General features: G+C 43.1%; 1 long non-coding RNA gene across 2 annotated transcripts; it reads left to right on the forward strand.

The window, feature by feature from the left end:
* The first annotated feature begins 9,164 nt into the window (after positions 1–9,164).
* On the forward strand, positions 9,165–16,694 carry LOC109268102 (uncharacterized). 2 transcript variants are annotated; one of them, XR_002080473.2, is made up of 3 exons: positions 9,165–12,391; positions 13,476–13,688; positions 15,111–16,694. It is a non-coding gene; the product is annotated as an uncharacterized LOC109268102 (long non-coding RNA). The 2 variants fall into 2 exon arrangements; XR_002080472.2 differs by lacking the exon at positions 9,165–12,391 and adding an exon at positions 12,400–12,895.
* Positions 16,695–17,023: the final 329 nt, after the last annotated feature.

Consider the following 17,023-nt stretch of genomic DNA (forward strand, 5'->3'; position numbering starts at 1 on the left):
TGCATTCAAGTCTAGTACTTGGAAGTGTAACTATTTTGGCTTAATAAATATGGTTTGTTATCTGGTAGATAGGTAAACAATGATCAGATAAACAATGATTCATTTAGGTTGAATCTGCAGAGAGCAGGACATGAATTTGTCTATTATAAATATAATTTCTTTTTTTCAAAAATCTTTATTTATTTATTTATTTATTTATTTTGATAGAAAGATAGTTTTAGCATCAGCGGGGGAGGGCGGAGAGAGAGGCAGACAGAGAATACCAAGCAGGCTCTGTGCTGCCAGCGCAGAGCCAGATGTGGGGCTCAATCCCATGATCCGTGAGATCATGACCTTAGCCAAAATCAAGAGTAGGAGGCTTAACTGACTGAGCCACGCAGGTGCCCCTAATTTCTTTTTTTAAGTTTTTAAAAAATATTTAGTTTGGGGAGAGCATAAGTAGGAGGGAGCAGATGGGGGACAGAGGATCTGAAGTGGGCTCTGCGCTGATAGCAGTGAGCCCGATGTGGGGCTTGAACTCACCAATTGAGCCACGAGATCATGATGACCTTATGATCAGTCAGAAGCCCAATCAAATGAGCCACCCGCAATATTGCCCCTATAAATATTTCTGAGCCAGGAAACCATGCACCTAGCCTTGGGCCCTTGAAATTTTAAGATACAAATGAAAAAGCTCCTGACGTCATAAGACCTGCCATTTTGTCAGAGACAAATTTCACAGATAAACTGCAATTTTCTAGGATAAATAGCCTGCATGGTGTTTGGCATTTAAAAGCGTACTATTTGAATAAATGGAATATAGCATGCCTGAGAAAGGAACAAATGAAGAGTACAAAGATCAAAAGAAGCAGAGAGGAAAAGACTTTCTCCCTGGGAAGTGGGCAAAAGCGTCACTAAAGTGGTTGGTTACATTGGAACTGGCTACTAGAGGGGGTATGTGAGTTTACTAGGGAAGGAAAGCTAGAGGGGGGCATTCTGGGCAGAGGGAATAGCTTGGCAAATGTATGGAGCTGGGCTAAAATCAAAACCATGGCGTATTCAGGAAGTGGGTAGGAGTTCACTGATCTGGAAAGGGTCTTCAGAATTTCATGGGCAGTATTTTTCCTGCATGAGGAGAAATCACAGCCTCGATTGCACTGCTGTTCATGGCTCAAGTTGATTCCTTTTGTAAAAAGTGCAGTCTTAATATCGCAGACTGAATTCTGAGTGTTGTGGGCTGGAAATTGGAAGAGACCAGAGCTGAGATGGATGAATGTAGTCTGATGCCATAAGCCCCATTCTACTGAGGCTTTCACAAAATGTCAGGCATTGAAACTACTTGTCATTGAGTGAGAACAGCCTCCTCTCTAGGGAGCATTCTTTTTGCCCTCTGTGTTCCAGCAAATAGTGTACAACCCCCTTCTGTCGGGGCCACTCTTCCCTGAACACACAATTCTTAGGAAGTTCAGAGTCTGGCAACTACTGTGTTCTCAGAGATTAATACAGAGACCTCATGGCCTTTGCAAGGCTCAGTGAGCTGCAGCATTCCTTTGAGGAAATAGGAGGGGCACAGGGTACACTCCATACCTAGTAGGAGAATTTTCTGGGTGTAGTGCTATGGAGGAGGATTTGTTTCTGTGGAGGAGACTTGTGAAATGACACACAAACAAAAAAGTGACAGAAATGAATGCGCTTCCTGTCACTTCTTCCTGAAAGTCAGTGTTGATTTTGAGAAAACAAAGAGTAATATCTTTGCTAGTAATAAATAAAATGAATAAAAATAAAACTAATAAAACTAATAAAAACTAACAAAACTCTCATCCCTAGAGTAGTGAGAGTGAGAAAAACCATTAGTTGTGTGTGTATGTGTGTGTGTGTGTGTGTGTGAGAGAGAGAGGGAGAGAGAGAGATCTGGCTACTGTACTTTAACAATAATTCCTCTTGACATTATACAAGGTCAGCATGTCACCTCAAGACCACCCTGCTTGAGGATTTGCTCTCCACACAGGGTTGTATGGACTCTCTCGGCTGAGAAATGTCACCCAGCACCTTTCATATTTATGGTGACTCATAAACAGGAAACCAGTCCTGTCCATGACATTGTAACTTTTTTCATATCTCAAATCCTTTTATGAAAATGAAAAAAAAAAACCCCACCAAACAAAACCATAGAACTTAGCTGCCTTATGCTTTCCGAGCCAAAGTAAATATTGCCAAATTAGTAAGGCATACTGAACAAATTAAGCGCTAAATGCAAATTTATCGACTGAAATCCAATGGCGGAGTCGCCAAAGAGCTTACAGTGGTAAAGCGCAGCCCTGTAAGTAGGTGTTTGTGTTGGCGAGTCTCTGCAGAGAGGCATGGGAACAGTAATATAAAAAGAGAGCATTTCTGTTACACCCAAGATGAACAGTTTGCTTTAGAAAGTTCAAGTAAACAGTGTCTAACATATATTCACTGAATTCAGAATCTCAGTTGCTACCAAGAGGGAGATGAAAAAAAAGAAGCTGGCAAAATGTCATTAAAAAAAATCTCATTTGGAAATGTTCAAGTCAGCCTTGTAAATCATTGAATGAGATGGAGACATCCTTCCTCATTTCTGAGCCCTGACTATGTTCCAGCAGTGCATCACTAGGGCAAACAAGAGCTTTTCCCTTAAGGATATTTAAAACCTTACAAAATAAGGAGAAAATTTATCTTCATATTTTCTAATATCTCGAATGGAATAAAATCTTACAAAATAGGAAGATTTATCTTCATATTTTCTAATGTCCCAAATGGATGATATATCCTTTTAAGTTGTGGGCATCATTTATGATGCCTAAGTTTTGAAAGTTGCATGTGTATTGCTTTGGTTTAATGACTGATTTGGGAGGGGCTGGAGGAGAAAGTGGTTGTGATTGTAACTGCTTCAGTGTTATCCTCTTGACCATGGACTCGGTGACTTCTCTTCCCACTTTGGCCAGATTCTCTTATCCCCTTTAACATGAAAAATCCTAAGATGCACATTTCTGTTTGTATTGAGTGTTCCTCTTCCTCTCCTCCTCCTCGTCCTCCCCCTTCTCCTACTCCTCTCCTTTGCTTCCCCTACCCCCTTTTTATAGCACTGGATCTACAATGCTAAAACAAAGTCCTGGTCATGTATCTTCCATGAAACTACATTTGATGAGATTTTATTTTATTTTTTAAAAGTTTTAAAAAGTTTAATTGAAGTATAATTTATATATAATGTTATATGTTTTGAGTGTGCAACATAGTGACTTGACAATTATACACATTACAAAATACCATGGTAAATGTAGTTACCACGTGTCATCACACAGGGCTATTACAATATTATTGACTGTATCCCTTGGATGTTATTTATTCTTCAGTGAAGAGTTCCTACAAGCTTTCTGGGGCTTCCCACATTGTCTTGTCTCTTCTTTTTAAATTTTTTTTAATGTTCATTTATTTATTTTGTGAGAGAGACAGAGTAAATGCATGTGAGCAGAGAGGGGCAGAGAGGGAGAGAGAATCCCAAGCAGGCTCTGCAATGTTAGCACAGAGCTCCATGCAGGGCTCGATCCCACAAACTGTGAGATCATGACCTGAGCTGAAACTAAGTCAGACAGTCAACTGACTGAGCCATCTAGGTGCCCCACCTTGTCTCTTCTTTGACACTAGGAAGGTGAAGAAACCAGGAGACAGGAAAGTCATTTTATCATACGGTACAAATCGGGACTATAATGAAAATACCATAGTGTGCCAAACCTGGATGGATATTTAGAAAGTTGTATTTTATAGAGGAAAAATTAGATGCCCAGAGAGAGATTATCACATGGCCAAAGTAATGCAGTGATTCAGTTGCAGAGAAATTATTAGATCAGATTTTCTTCATCTCTTGATTCCTAACCAAAAGACTCAACATACCAGTCTCCCTCCCACATACTTACTGTTGAGAGGTCTTTTCTATACATAACATTCTCTTCCCACACCCAGCAACATAGAGTAGCAGAGCTAAAGATCTCCTTCTCCATGCCATTCTCTTTCTCAAGGAAATCTGCTGGTCTTCCACTGCAGAGGAAATCAAGGATAAACTCCTCAAGCATTTTGGGTTTTGAAGCTGAGGGTAGCCCTGGCTCTGGTTGGCCAAAACATTAGACAAGCTGAGAATTGTCTTGTGGCAGAAAGATAGCAAGAGAATTGCAAAGCAGAAATAGGCCTAGCTATGACCCCCGGAGGAAGGGAAATTTATAAATATTTGGTGGGTGGAAATGAAAATGGGTTATAAATTATATTTTCCTACATGACATTTCCTAAGAAATCAGCCAGGGTTACATTTTTTAGAAGAATTTAGATAGTCCAAGAAATGAAAATCAGCTTGATGCATTTTATTTGCATGGTATAATTTCAGTTAACTAGCTTCAACCACACAATCAGCTGGCAATACCTTTGGTTCAGAGGCCCACACAGCACAATAGACAACATCATATATGCAGCTTAGTATACCTGGGGCATTCTGCATTTATCTTAGATTCCTTTCTAGGTCAAAAGTCTAGGTTAATGAGCATTTCCACTCATACTCAGAACATGTCCCTGGAATGCGGGAAAAACGTGAATTGTTAGCAACAACAACAAATTCTTTTGGACTCGTTTTAACCAGAAGCGATATAAAAAAAGTGTAATAATTTCAGAACATTAACAATATGCAAATCTCTTAATAAAAGTAAGAAAAGATTACTGTTATTACAGCTGAGTTCTTAATGATCCCTCCCTTGACTAAATATTAGAATAGGTCTTCCTATGGCCTTGGTTCTTGGTGTAAGAATCCATAGTCATCACCTAGCTACTCTCCACCTGAACGAGCCTATTCAAAACAATGGTCTTCTCCAGGGGCTACATGTTACACCATCAAATGATTGGATGTTTCTGTGAAGTAGAAGATACAGTGTGTTAATGCATATTGGCTATTGGAGAGTTCTGTTGAGTAGATGACTTCTAATATGTGGATATTTAGATAATTAATAGTAACTAATTTTACTCTTTTCCCATGGGGTGATCTGCCCCAGAATAGTCTTAGGTAGACTATTCTTACCTCCAAAGGTAATGGCTTAGATTCATCAAGCTACGGATGTGAAAGTGCTATTGATTTGAAGAGATATGTTTATTCGAGTGGATACTGACAGAGATGCTGTGGGCAACTTAAAATCTATGCTTACCTTGAAATCTAGCCCCTGTGGAAGCATATAGAGGACATAGTGGGGTTTTTATTCCAGGGCAGTTTTCTAAAGCTGTGATCAGGGGTAGAATGGCTGGACGTAGAATGGACTGAGCACTGAATCACTATCTTGGCCACAAGAGTGACCACCAATCCCTGAGGAGCGACCTCCTCTCCAGTCTTGGAGAGAACTTAGCGGTGGGGCCCAGAGCAAAGCTAAGAAGCCCCAGAGAGCTCAAAGATCCTGTAGGAAAGGGCCAGGTCATCACGCCCTCCACTTTCTCTGCCAGTTCTCCTCTGGGTCTCCTTTCAGACCTCCATCAAGTCTGTCTTCAGAGTTTCCCAGGGCACATGGATGCAATCTAAACTCATCATGTGAATCTAAGTAAACCACTTAATCCAATGCCTGGCATATTTAAGGACTTAATAAATATCTATCATTAATCTTCTTGTGCTAAAATCATCATCATCATCATCATCTCATTTATTTAAACCTTACAACATACTTGTCAGTTTCTTTGAGAAAAAAACAAAAGCCAATCTCACAACAAGTAAATAAATTATTTATAGTTTGTCTTACAGGACAAAATCTAAATAACTGTACATTAAAAAGAACATCAGTTACACTTTAGAAAATTCACTCAATGTGTTAAAAACATTCCTTTTGTTGCCTCTATAAATTTTGTAGTTAAAGACATCCTCAGGAGAGGTAACATACAGGTATCTGGGCTCCGCAATCAGGCTCCTTTCTGCCTGAGGGTGTTCTCCCTTCCAAGTATATACCTGTCATTTTTCACATTATATGGTGACATTTTTGAGGACATAAACCTCATGTCTATTTTTCTACCTTTTGTACAGTCTCTGACACAGGACTTCACATATAGTAGGCATTCAGGAAAACCTCTGTGATGAATGGATGAGTCTGAGAGCCACCGGGATTTGGGCTGGACCAGCAGCATCTTCACTGAATTGAATGTGAAGACCAATAATTCTGTGGGCTGTCCACAGTCATGCATTTCTATAAAACTCCATTTTACCACCCACAAAAACACATTTGACGCGGCTGAATGTGTACATATGCACCTGCACACTCACACCCGTGCATGAGTGTGCATCCTAGTGCCCCCAAGGGCTGACATTCACCTCTTCTGCACCCAAACTCGACACTCCCCCATCCATATTCACAGCCAAGTATCCCCCCCAACACACAGCGGCACAGACACATGTGAGCCACTACGGGATGGCACCCGCACACATGCAAACCTGCATGCCCTCCAGATGACTTTGAAGCTGGGACTGAGAGTAGGGAAACACCCTGAATCCTGGCTGCTGTGGCAGTCACAACACATCACGTTAAAAAAAAAAAATTCTCGTTATTCCCTGGAGACTGCAGGCTGACTTCCGAGTTTTAAAGGACCCCCAAAACTGACTCTCCTCTGACTTTGCTCGGGGCTAGTTCCTGAACAATACATAAATTGTCGGGATCAACGAGAAGAGTACACTGTGTTCTCTAAGTGCCTTTAGGACCAGTGTCTCCACCTCCCAAGACAATATTACTATTGTCTCCAACGCTCAAGCCTGTTGTTTTATCTTTGAGGAAGTTTATTCCTAGATAGAGATCTTCAAACACCAGCTGAAAATGGAGGCATTGACAGACTGGCTCACATTTATTGCTGCTGTATAAGAGAACCATTTAAAAGCTGGTGGAGTTTTCCTCCTCAGCAAATACAGCCACTTACTCTGGTCAAGCCATCTGCCTTTCTAGAAGGCTCAGGACTTAGGAATCAGCCCAGTTATGAGCAGAATCCACAGAGCTGTAAAGGCCAACAGGGAAGGGAAAGAGTTTAAACTTTAACTTCTTCAGACATCATGGAACCATCACAAAAATGAATCAGAAACACTCAACGGAGAGCATTTTTCACAGTCACTGTGCAGATGACAGAAGATAAGAAATGTCAGTAAAGGTGGAAAGTTCTATACTGATAACATCTCCTACCTTGTGGATAGAGACACTATTTCTCAGGAGTTCTCTGGATAGTTCACATCACTGGTTTTCTTCTGACGTACAGAAACAGAAAGAAAAATGTATCCAAAAATCACTGTTAGGAGACATATCGTCCACTCCCTGCCCCTGGTTCTAGAATTCAGAGAGCCCCAGCCCCAACACTTGTCTTTTTTTCTTGAGGAAGAAGAACCAAGAACATGAAAAGAGAGGGACTTGTTTACAGTGACCTATAATGTAGCAGCCAAGTGAAATCTTGTACCCAGTTTTGGACTCTCATTTTAAGGTTTATTTCTGTTCCCCCCACCAGGCCATGCTATTCCCTCTCTCATTTAATCCTCCTCCATGACGGCTGGAGATTAGGCATCCTTCCAGTGAAAATTATTGCTCACTCAGTCTCATTCTGCACTTCAAGCATTACTTTATTCTCATGTTTGCTATGATGATTTGTGCAGGGTTTTAATTAACTCTTCAATGAATTCGGTAAAGGAGCAGTTAAAAATGAATTAGTTTGTGATTTAAGAAAAAAGGGGTCCTTTGGGGCACCTGGGTGACTCAGTGGGTTGAGCGCCGACTTCAGCTCAGGTCATGATCTCACAGTCCGTGAGTTTGAACCCTGCATCGGGCTCTGTGCTGACAGCTCAGAGCCTGGAGCCTGCTTTGGATTCTGTGTCTCCCTTTCTCTCTTTGCCCCTCCCCCTTGTGTTCTCTCTCTCAAAAATAAAATAAACATAAAAAATGTTTTAAAAAATTTATAAAAGGTCCTTTATCCTAGAGACCTGAGCACTTTTAGAACAAGATTTTCCTTCTAGTAAAGGAAGAGAATCTTATTTTGCCTTCCCTTTGTTCCAGGTATGGATGGGTCAATCTCCTGATGTCTCTATCAGGTGACTGCAGAACCATGGGCAGAGCATGTGTAGTGGAGATACTCTCGGGCTTTTGTCTCATACCAAAGACCAGGAATCTAAAGCTGTTTCAATTGTTTAGGCACCTAGAGTGGAAAGTCATGTCAGTCTCCTGATATGGTCTGCCAGGCTCTAATCTTTGGATAACTATCTGCTACCCACTGGTAGACAGAACTGGACAGGTTCCTAGAGGCCATGAGATCCAACCAATTTTATGAGTGGAGAAACTTAGTGCCATAAATGGTATGGTAGTCAGAATGGTGGCCCTCCCAAAAATGTCCATGTTCTAATCCCAGAACTTGTGAATATGCTACCTTACATGGTAAAAGCGTCTCTGTAGATATGAGTGAATATAGAATAAAGTTAGGGGTCTTGAGGTGGGGAGATTATCTTGGATTATCCATGTGGCCCAGTGTAATCACAGGGTCCTTATAAGGGGAAGAGGGAGGCAGGCGAGTGAGAGTTTGAAGAGAAGTGAACATGGAAGTAAAGGTCACAGTGATGTAATTGCTGGCTGGGAGTCACCTGCCAAGGAATGTGGGCATCCTCTAGAATCTTGAAGAGCTAAGGAAATGAATTCTCCCCTAGAGCCTCCCTGCGGGCACCTTGACTGCAGCTCCATGGGACCCATTTCAGACTTTTGATCTCTAGAACTCTATAGTCATAAGTCTGTATTGTTGTAAGCTACTACACTTGTGGTAGCTTGTTATAGCAGCAACAGGAAGCAGATGCAGGGAATAGGAGAAACTGGGACAAGGACATCCCTTCTATCTGCTTCCTTGGTCTGGAAACCTTCTCTCTTCAGCCCCTTTCTTTGGTTGACCAACTGCTGTCATGCTCAACCTTAGCCGAGGATGTGTTAGAGCAGAGCCTCCCTTCGGACTTGATTCAGAACCTTACCTCAGTTCTCCTACAGTTCCCTGTGTCTTCTATGGAATATTCCACGTTGTGGGCTGTGAGACTGAGTTTTTCCCCTCCCCCAACCGACTGTGGACTCCTCGAGGGCATCAACTAGCGTCATTCATTCTTTGATCACCAATCTCTAGCACAGGAGAGTCTTGATGATTGGTTCTGAGTGAATACATCAATGAATACACAAAATATATTTTTTAAACTCAGCATTTTGAAGCTTTTTAGCAATCATTAATGAATAAATGTATTTTCTCTGAATATTTTTGCCTTTTTTTCTTTTTTTCCCCCTTCTCATCCAGGCAAGTTTGAAGATGACTGCGGAGACTGTAAATTCAGGAGTGTTAACTGTGGAGTGACAGGACCCTGGGGACAGGCTCAGAATTGCTGATCCCAGGCAGGACTTGTGCCTCAAGCTCCTCACAAAGGGGCTTCCTTAAGCTTGTCACTGAGTTGTCCCAGCAACCTGGAAAAACAGCTCCCCTCTTTGAGGTGGTAGACCAGTTTTCTGATATTCCCCAACCCCCAGACTAGCAAGTTCATCTCCCCAAAAGGGAAGCTTTTTTTCTAAGATGGTGAGAAAACACCAATGCCAGATATCATCTAGTTTCCGTTGAGGGGCTCCAAAACTCTGTCATGGGCTAATTGTTTCTATTCATAGACATGAAGATAACCATGAATGAAGATCTGTCACCAGCTCCTGGTTCTTGGTATCACTGTATTGACCTAGGCATATGGGTTATTTTGGAGAAGCTAGTCCTTTGTTTTCTAGGCTCTTCTATGGCACATACTCATGATTCCTGCAGGGGCCTTTGGTGGCTTCTTGAGTATCTCAGACCCTTAGGAGACAATAGGGTTCCTTTACCTCATTCCTTCCGTCTGGAAGTTGTGGGGCTGTTTCTGTCACCCAGCTCCTTCACTTTAACCTCTGTGGATGTGGCTCCTGCTCAGGGTTTAAAGGGTGCAGCTCATATGCCATCACCTGGAAGTATCTAGATACTGGTGAGATAGGAACTCAAATTGCTGGCTGCTCCGTTCTCTTTACCAATATTTATTTCCACTTTGCAGATGAAAACAATTTGTTATGAAAGCATGCTGATAGCCCGAAATAACCTGAAGTGGGCACAGTCTTGTGAAATACTTGGCAAGGGAATAAATACATATTCAGCCACTGAAACCAAAAGGTTTATTGCCTAGGAGGGGCTCCATGGAAACTCCTTTGCAAGATTATGTCTAAAGCAGTTATTTTCCTGACTTTGGTCTTTAGTATATCACTCAAGAAGACAAGATTCTGGAGAACCACGTGGAAAGGGGCTCAATGACTAGGTGAACTTGGAAAAAGTGGCCTTGGATGTCTCTCACAAATTTACAACACACCCTAGAAAAATCTACAGCACAGAAACCTATTTACATTTGTTTAACTCAGAATTTCCTATTTCCCCATGAAAATTTCCCTGCACAGAATACCTGTTAATATGTCACAGAATCAGTGTTCTGCAGCCTACATTTTGTGAATCCCCACATCTTGAGAAGCTTTCTCCAGGCTTCTTGGAGAGGTAGGCTTCCTTATCAGACTTTCTAAGTTGCACATGCTTATCATTTGTGAGACAAGTGTCAGAGACCATCTCAGTTAACACGGCAACTTTGAGGTAGCTATTAAGCCTTCAATCAGTAGTTAATTACATAATTGATATTAGTTATCTACTATGGCATGACCCCAGGGCAAGTTTGTTATTACCTTTATTTTATAGGTGTAGATGGGGAAACTGAGTCCCAGGAAAGGTAAATAATCTATCCGAAGTCACATGATCTTCAGGTAATAGAGCCAGAAAGAAAATCCAGTTTCTCCGATTCCCAGTCTTTGGTTGTTTCCAGTTTTTTCAGACTGCAGAGGAGTTACTACTGCCATTCTTGCACCAACATCACTCTAGAAGTTCAGAACAGGGTTGCTAAAGAGGTCTTTTTTATGAACTTGACTGAGACCTTGTCCTTCCTCATCTCCCAGCCTGTGCTTTCCCTGTGTCCAGCTCTGAGTTAGAGGAGGGAGGTTGGAGAGTTACTTTTTTAAAGATGTTTTTATTTATTTTTGAGAGAGCACAAGCAAGGAAGGAGCAGGGTGGGGGGGGCGGACAGAGGAACTGACGTGGGCTCTGCGCTGACAGCAGCGAGCCTGATGTGGGGCTTGAACTCACAAACTGAACCACAAGATCATGACCTGAGCTGAAGTCGGACACTCAACTGACTGAGCTACCCAGATGCCCTGCAAATCACTCAAGTAGAGAGACCCACTCAGACCTGGGGAGAAGGAGTCATGTCCACATGACGCTCAGAACCCCAGTGACTTTTGCATTTGCATATCCCAAAGACGGGAAGCAAGATGGCTTAACTCAAGACCTTTGAATCTCCCCCTCCTTGGCTGCTATGTAGGAGATTCTCTCCCAGACACGAAGCTTCAAGATGATCATTCTAATGGATTCCGAGGCACAGTGTGTGGAGTGGGAAGCCTTTGGACTCTGGGTTTCCTGTGTTGTGGTCTAAAACCTGTTCAGTCAAGTCGAATTGTACTGGTATTCTGCAGTTTGTGTTGGGAGCCCATGGCCACCTGTTTATTATTTTAAAAACTCTGGGTTGCTGCCTTTATGCATGGGGGTGGGAGGGCAGCCTACTGTGCAAGGCGGCTGCCACCTTCTTCTGGGAATGACAATGTTGCTCTGTATACTCCACGGGGGCCCCTCAGGCAGAGCTACCGCATTCCGGAGCTCTACCCAGCCAGATGAACAGAGACTATTTCATCTCACCAGTTATCGAGACAAAGTCAGGGCTCTAGCAATTGTGTTCCTCCTTGTCATATAACCTTTACATGAGGAAGACCCCACTAAGGCCTTGAGACCAGGACCCTCACAGCTTCACCAGAGTACCGGGGAAACGTGTTCACACTGGGCTTTATGAAACACACTCTTGCCTTCCTCACCTTTCAAAATGTGTCCCTGCTGGGTGCCCTACATGGTAAGAATGTCTCAGTGTCCCACTGGAACATTTGTTATTGCCCAATCCAGCTCAACACCCCTTCCAGCCATGTCCCAAGAAGCCAGCGCTGAGCACTTGAAATAAAACAGAGCGATGTCCTCGAGCTGTAAATGCCTCCCAAAGACAAACGGACAGAACTTCATTGTTTCAGGGAAGAAGGCGCCTCACATAGCGGTCACATTGTGGTTACCGGGGGCCCGATGATTAATCCACAGAGAGGATGTGCAGGAGAGAGGAGCTGGCATCATTCCTGCAGATGAAGATTCTTTAAAATTTCATGTCTCTGACTGAACATGTGCCCCAGAAACACAAGATTTCCATTGTTAAGGTCTCTTTGGTGACCTCATTTTCCCAGTCGTGAGTTGGCATGTAAGTAATTACCTTTTCTGTCTGCACAGGGATACCGTGTTCTTGAAACTTAAGTGTTTCACACTTTAAAACATACATTGTGCTGCTTATAATTATGCTTCTGAAGGTGCACACTTACAGCGATTTATGAAATTTCTAATTTAGAAATGGGATATGAGCCACTAGTGCATGGAGAAATTAGCAAAATCAGATACTGCTCAGTGTACATACATGCTCAGCATAAATAATTAGATTATTTTTAGAATCAATTTTTTAAAAGCTCTGTGCTAAGCTCTTTTAAAGGCACTCCAGAAGATTCCAGCAGTATCCACCAATGTCTACCATGGCTCATGTCCATTGCATGATCACCACTGGGGGAGGTGGACTCTCTTACAATGGCAAATACTGTATGTGAGGGGCTGACGCAGATGTCATGATGATGCTGATGGGCGAAAATCCACAGTTCTGTCACTTACTAGTACTGGGCCGAGGACAACTTCTCTGAGCTTCTGTTCCCTCATCCGGGTATAAGGAATAAATCATGAACTATGTATATAAGATGCTCTCGCACATACAGCTTATTGGAGTAACCTCTTAAATATGAATTTCAGCTCAGGGTGACACTATGATTTGGGACTGTTGTGGAAGTTTTTAGACATGGTTTCAGAGATTGTGCCTCTCAGGTCACTTTCAGAACTCGTGGGCTAAATGGACAGTATAATAGGGATGGATATGGGAGTGGTGCAGGAAGCAATGGGGGAATGGATTGGTTATCAGAATGAGGGAGATGAGTCTCAGAGAGCTCATATTTATGTACCAGCTGACTGGGTCTTTGACCCAGCTCCTTTACTGCCCAGATTAAATGGATGCTAGAGCCTTAAGGGGGGACCCACGTCAGAGGGCACTGCCTCCAGGTCTATGTCCAGAAGCTAGCTTTCTGTCAAGGCAGACTGAGATAAGATGTCACCTGTTTTTATAACCTCCCATCACACAAGTCAGGTCTAAAGCTCAGAAGACAATGCAGAGAGAGTTGTGTCCCTTTGTTTTGAGCTCAAGGGCTTTTTAATGCCATCAAATGTCTCCTTGTTCCCTTGTTGTGCAACAGGGCATGAAGCTCTGAATGGGACCTTTTGTAACTGGAAATTCCACAGTTCCAGCTGCCCCTGACTCTCGTCCATGCCAGACGACATCCCCAGAGACTTTGAAGTTGCATGTTTGAATGAAGCACAGCCCCACCCCACCTCTCACCCTATGTGCCTGCCCACAGTATCAGGCAGACTCTGGGAGAGCAGTGGGACCAGCTTCTGGCTACCAACAGGTAAGAGCTAGAGCTAGGGGGCCAGTGCTGCCCCACCAGTCAGCTCTCCTAGTGTCTGGAGCTACAAGGATAGCACTTCCAGCAGCTTTATCTTAAGGAGGGACTGGGCTCATCTTGAGGGAATCCATCTAAGTCTCTTCTGAATCCTGGTTAGGCTGTCTTACCTGATGTAGACCCAAGCAGCCCTAGCCACATCGTGCCTGAAGTCAGCACAGCTTCTGCTTTGCCTGCAGCCCCTGCTTTCCTGCTTTGAAATTTTTTAAGTTTATTTTTGAAAGAGAGAGAGAGAGAGACGCAGAGGTGAGCAGGGAGGGGAAGAGAGAGAGGGAGACACACAGAATCCAAAGCGGGCTCCAGGCTCTGAGCCATCAGCACAGAGCTCAATGTGGGGCTCGAACTCACCAAGTGTGAGATCATGACCTGAGGCGAAGTCGGACACTTAACCGACTGAGCCACCCAGGTGCGCTACCTGCTTTCTTGATTTGTATGTGAAGAGATATATAGCCATGTTGATTGAAAGCACATCAAAGCACAGAGATTGCTTTGTACTTAGTAGGAGAGGAGAAAAGAGTGGCATTTATTGAGCACACAATCTAACTGGCTGTTTGGTACTAAATTTTATTTATTTATTTATTTATTTATTTATTATTAAAAAAAATTTTTTTTCACGTTTATTTATTTTTGAGACAGAGAGAGACAGAGCATGAACAGGGGAGGGTCACAGAGAGAGGGAGACACAGAATCTGAAACAGGCTCCAGGCTTTGAGCTGTCAGCACAGAGCCCAACGCGGGGCTTGAACTCACGAACCTCAAGATCATGACCTGAGCTGAAGTCGGAAGCTTAACCGGCTGAGCCACCCAGGTGCCCCACTAAATTTTATTTAAACATCACAACAAACACCATGAGGCCATCTCCATTTGCACAGATGAGGAAATTGAAGATCAGAGACTATGAAGTTTGGCCAGGTCTTTCTAGCTACTAAGGGGAGAGATGAGATTCAAACTACGGTCTATTTAGCTCCAAGATAGACTCTCTTTTAGAGCATCATTATTTTCAGATCCCTTTCCCGCTGAGACTAATTATTAATAAGCCTTCCTCCCGGGCCAGCTCCTTCAGTGATGTGTCTTAAGCAGAGACATTCTGACTTGGCCCCCTCTAGCTCTTTCCTTTCCTCCCTGACAATCATTTCCCTGGCCCTCTCTAAATGCCCAGAGGCCTCAGGTTCTCCCTATTTCTCCCTCAGTGCCCTAGCCAGAATGTATCTGAGATCCTTCATTCATGTTCCAAAGGCATAAAGGACATTTAGAGAAGAGCTTCCTGTGCACACACTGTCCAAACTCAAAATAGGGATTTAAAACCATCAGCACAGGGGAAGACTGTTGTGGAGTAGCATCCAGGTCTGATTGTGTTTTATACTACAGGAATCCAGCACAGTGTTGTGCCTATGCAAGGATAGATGAATGAGTGGAGCTCTGAGAAATGAGGCCCCTGGTGGAAGGGCGCTTGAGGACATCAGGCCACTTTCCTTGCATCTATGAAGTCATACCATGTTGGCTGACACCTCATAAGCCTGGACACAATGCAAGTATCCCAATCTGTTAAACTTATTTGTCCATTTACAATTTCATTCGATGTTTACTGAGCACCAACTTTCTGTTAGGTCATGCTGGGGAAGATAGCAGAATGAAAAAATGTAGTCTCTGTCTCAACAATCCAGGTGGGAGAAGACTTGAGTTTCATGCAGAAAGCAAGATAGCAAGGAATGGACACTTATCTCGTCCTGAGAGATAGCTATGAGAAGACTTCCTGAGTGGGATGGCTTTGAGTTGCTACAAGGATGTAGTAAGAAATAAAAGTCTGTAAAGGCATTAAGCAACAACCACAGCAACACTGTTTTTTTCTATACTCACACCAACATTTCTGACATCAGATGTGTGGGTTTTTCTACACCAAGCAATTCTCTAGTTCTCGGCAGTCACCAGTTGAGTGTCCTACAATTTAAATTCCTACACTAACTGGACAGACCACACAGGTTAAGAGCTTAGTCCACAAGACTGTCCCCCACTTCATAAACCAATTGCAAGGCCTGGGTTGTCACCTGTACTTCTAACTGACTGGCCATAAACGGGGGTTCCCACAACTCCTCCTTGGATTGGTACATTTGCTAGAACAGGTCACAGAACTTGGGAAAACAGTTTACTTACTAGTGTACCAGTTTATTATAAAAGGATACAACTCAGGAACAGCAAGAAGGAAGGGAAGCAAGCATAGGGCAAGGTGGGAAGGGGTTCATGGAGCTTCCATGCCTTCTCTGGGTTCACTACCCTCCCAACACCTCAATGTGTTCACTAACCAGGAACCTCTCTCTACCCTGTTGTTTGGGGTTTTTGTGGGGGATTCGTTACATAGGCATGGTTGCTTAAATCATTGGCCACCGGTAATTGAAAATCTCCAGCCCCTCTCCCCTTCCTGAGGAGGTTGGGGAAGACCCTGAAAGTTATAACCCTGTAATCACATGGCTGGTTCTCCTGGAAGCATCCCTCCATCTTTTGGAGCTTTCCACAAGTCACCCCATTAGTATAAACTCACGTATGGTTGAAAGGGATATATTATGAAAAATAAAAGATGTTCCTTTCTCCTCTATCACTCAGGAAACTCCAAGAGTTTGGCAGTTCTGTGCCAGGAATTGGGAACAAAGATCAAGTATACACTTCTTATTATATTACAGTATCACAGCTTTCCATGCAGAGGGGGCAGAGCAATTAAAGCAGAGCAGGTGTGAAAAAAAATGTGAGGTGTGGCTATAATAACGAATATCTGTGAGAGGGTGGGAATGAGCTTGAACAATCAGTAGCAGCCTGGCTGTGTTAATGAGTTTGAAACTATATTATTCTCTTGTGGGGGCATGGATAGTAATTATACTTTACACACATAGAATGATTCTGTGAGCAGTAAGCACTCTGCTTTATGTGAATGATCTCATTAAATATGTGCTACCACTCTGACTTGGGTACTCTTATTATTTCCACATGATATATGAATAAACTGAAGGCCAAAGCCACACAGATAGTCCATGTCAGAAAGTTTTAACCACCATACCCTTCTGCCTCTAAGAGATACGAAGGAGTGAGCTCCCCAGAAACGGAGGTTATCCCCTCTGAGGACAAGCAACTCATGGACATAAAGGACAAATTATAACCTCAAGCCCTGGCTTGGTAGCTGTGCTCGCAAAGATCCAGCTCCAGGTGACACGGCCAGGATGCCAAGTACCATTGTGCTGGCCCGGCTGGCTCATCTAATGGGCTTAGATTTGTATGTTCAACATTTAGGAGAC

This window comes from Panthera pardus, unplaced genomic scaffold (genome assembly GCF_024362965.1).
Source record: "Panthera pardus isolate Hobbes unplaced genomic scaffold, ASM2436296v1 HiC_scaffold_26, whole genome shotgun sequence".
NCBI classification, from domain to species: domain Eukaryota; kingdom Metazoa; phylum Chordata; class Mammalia; order Carnivora; family Felidae; genus Panthera; species Panthera pardus.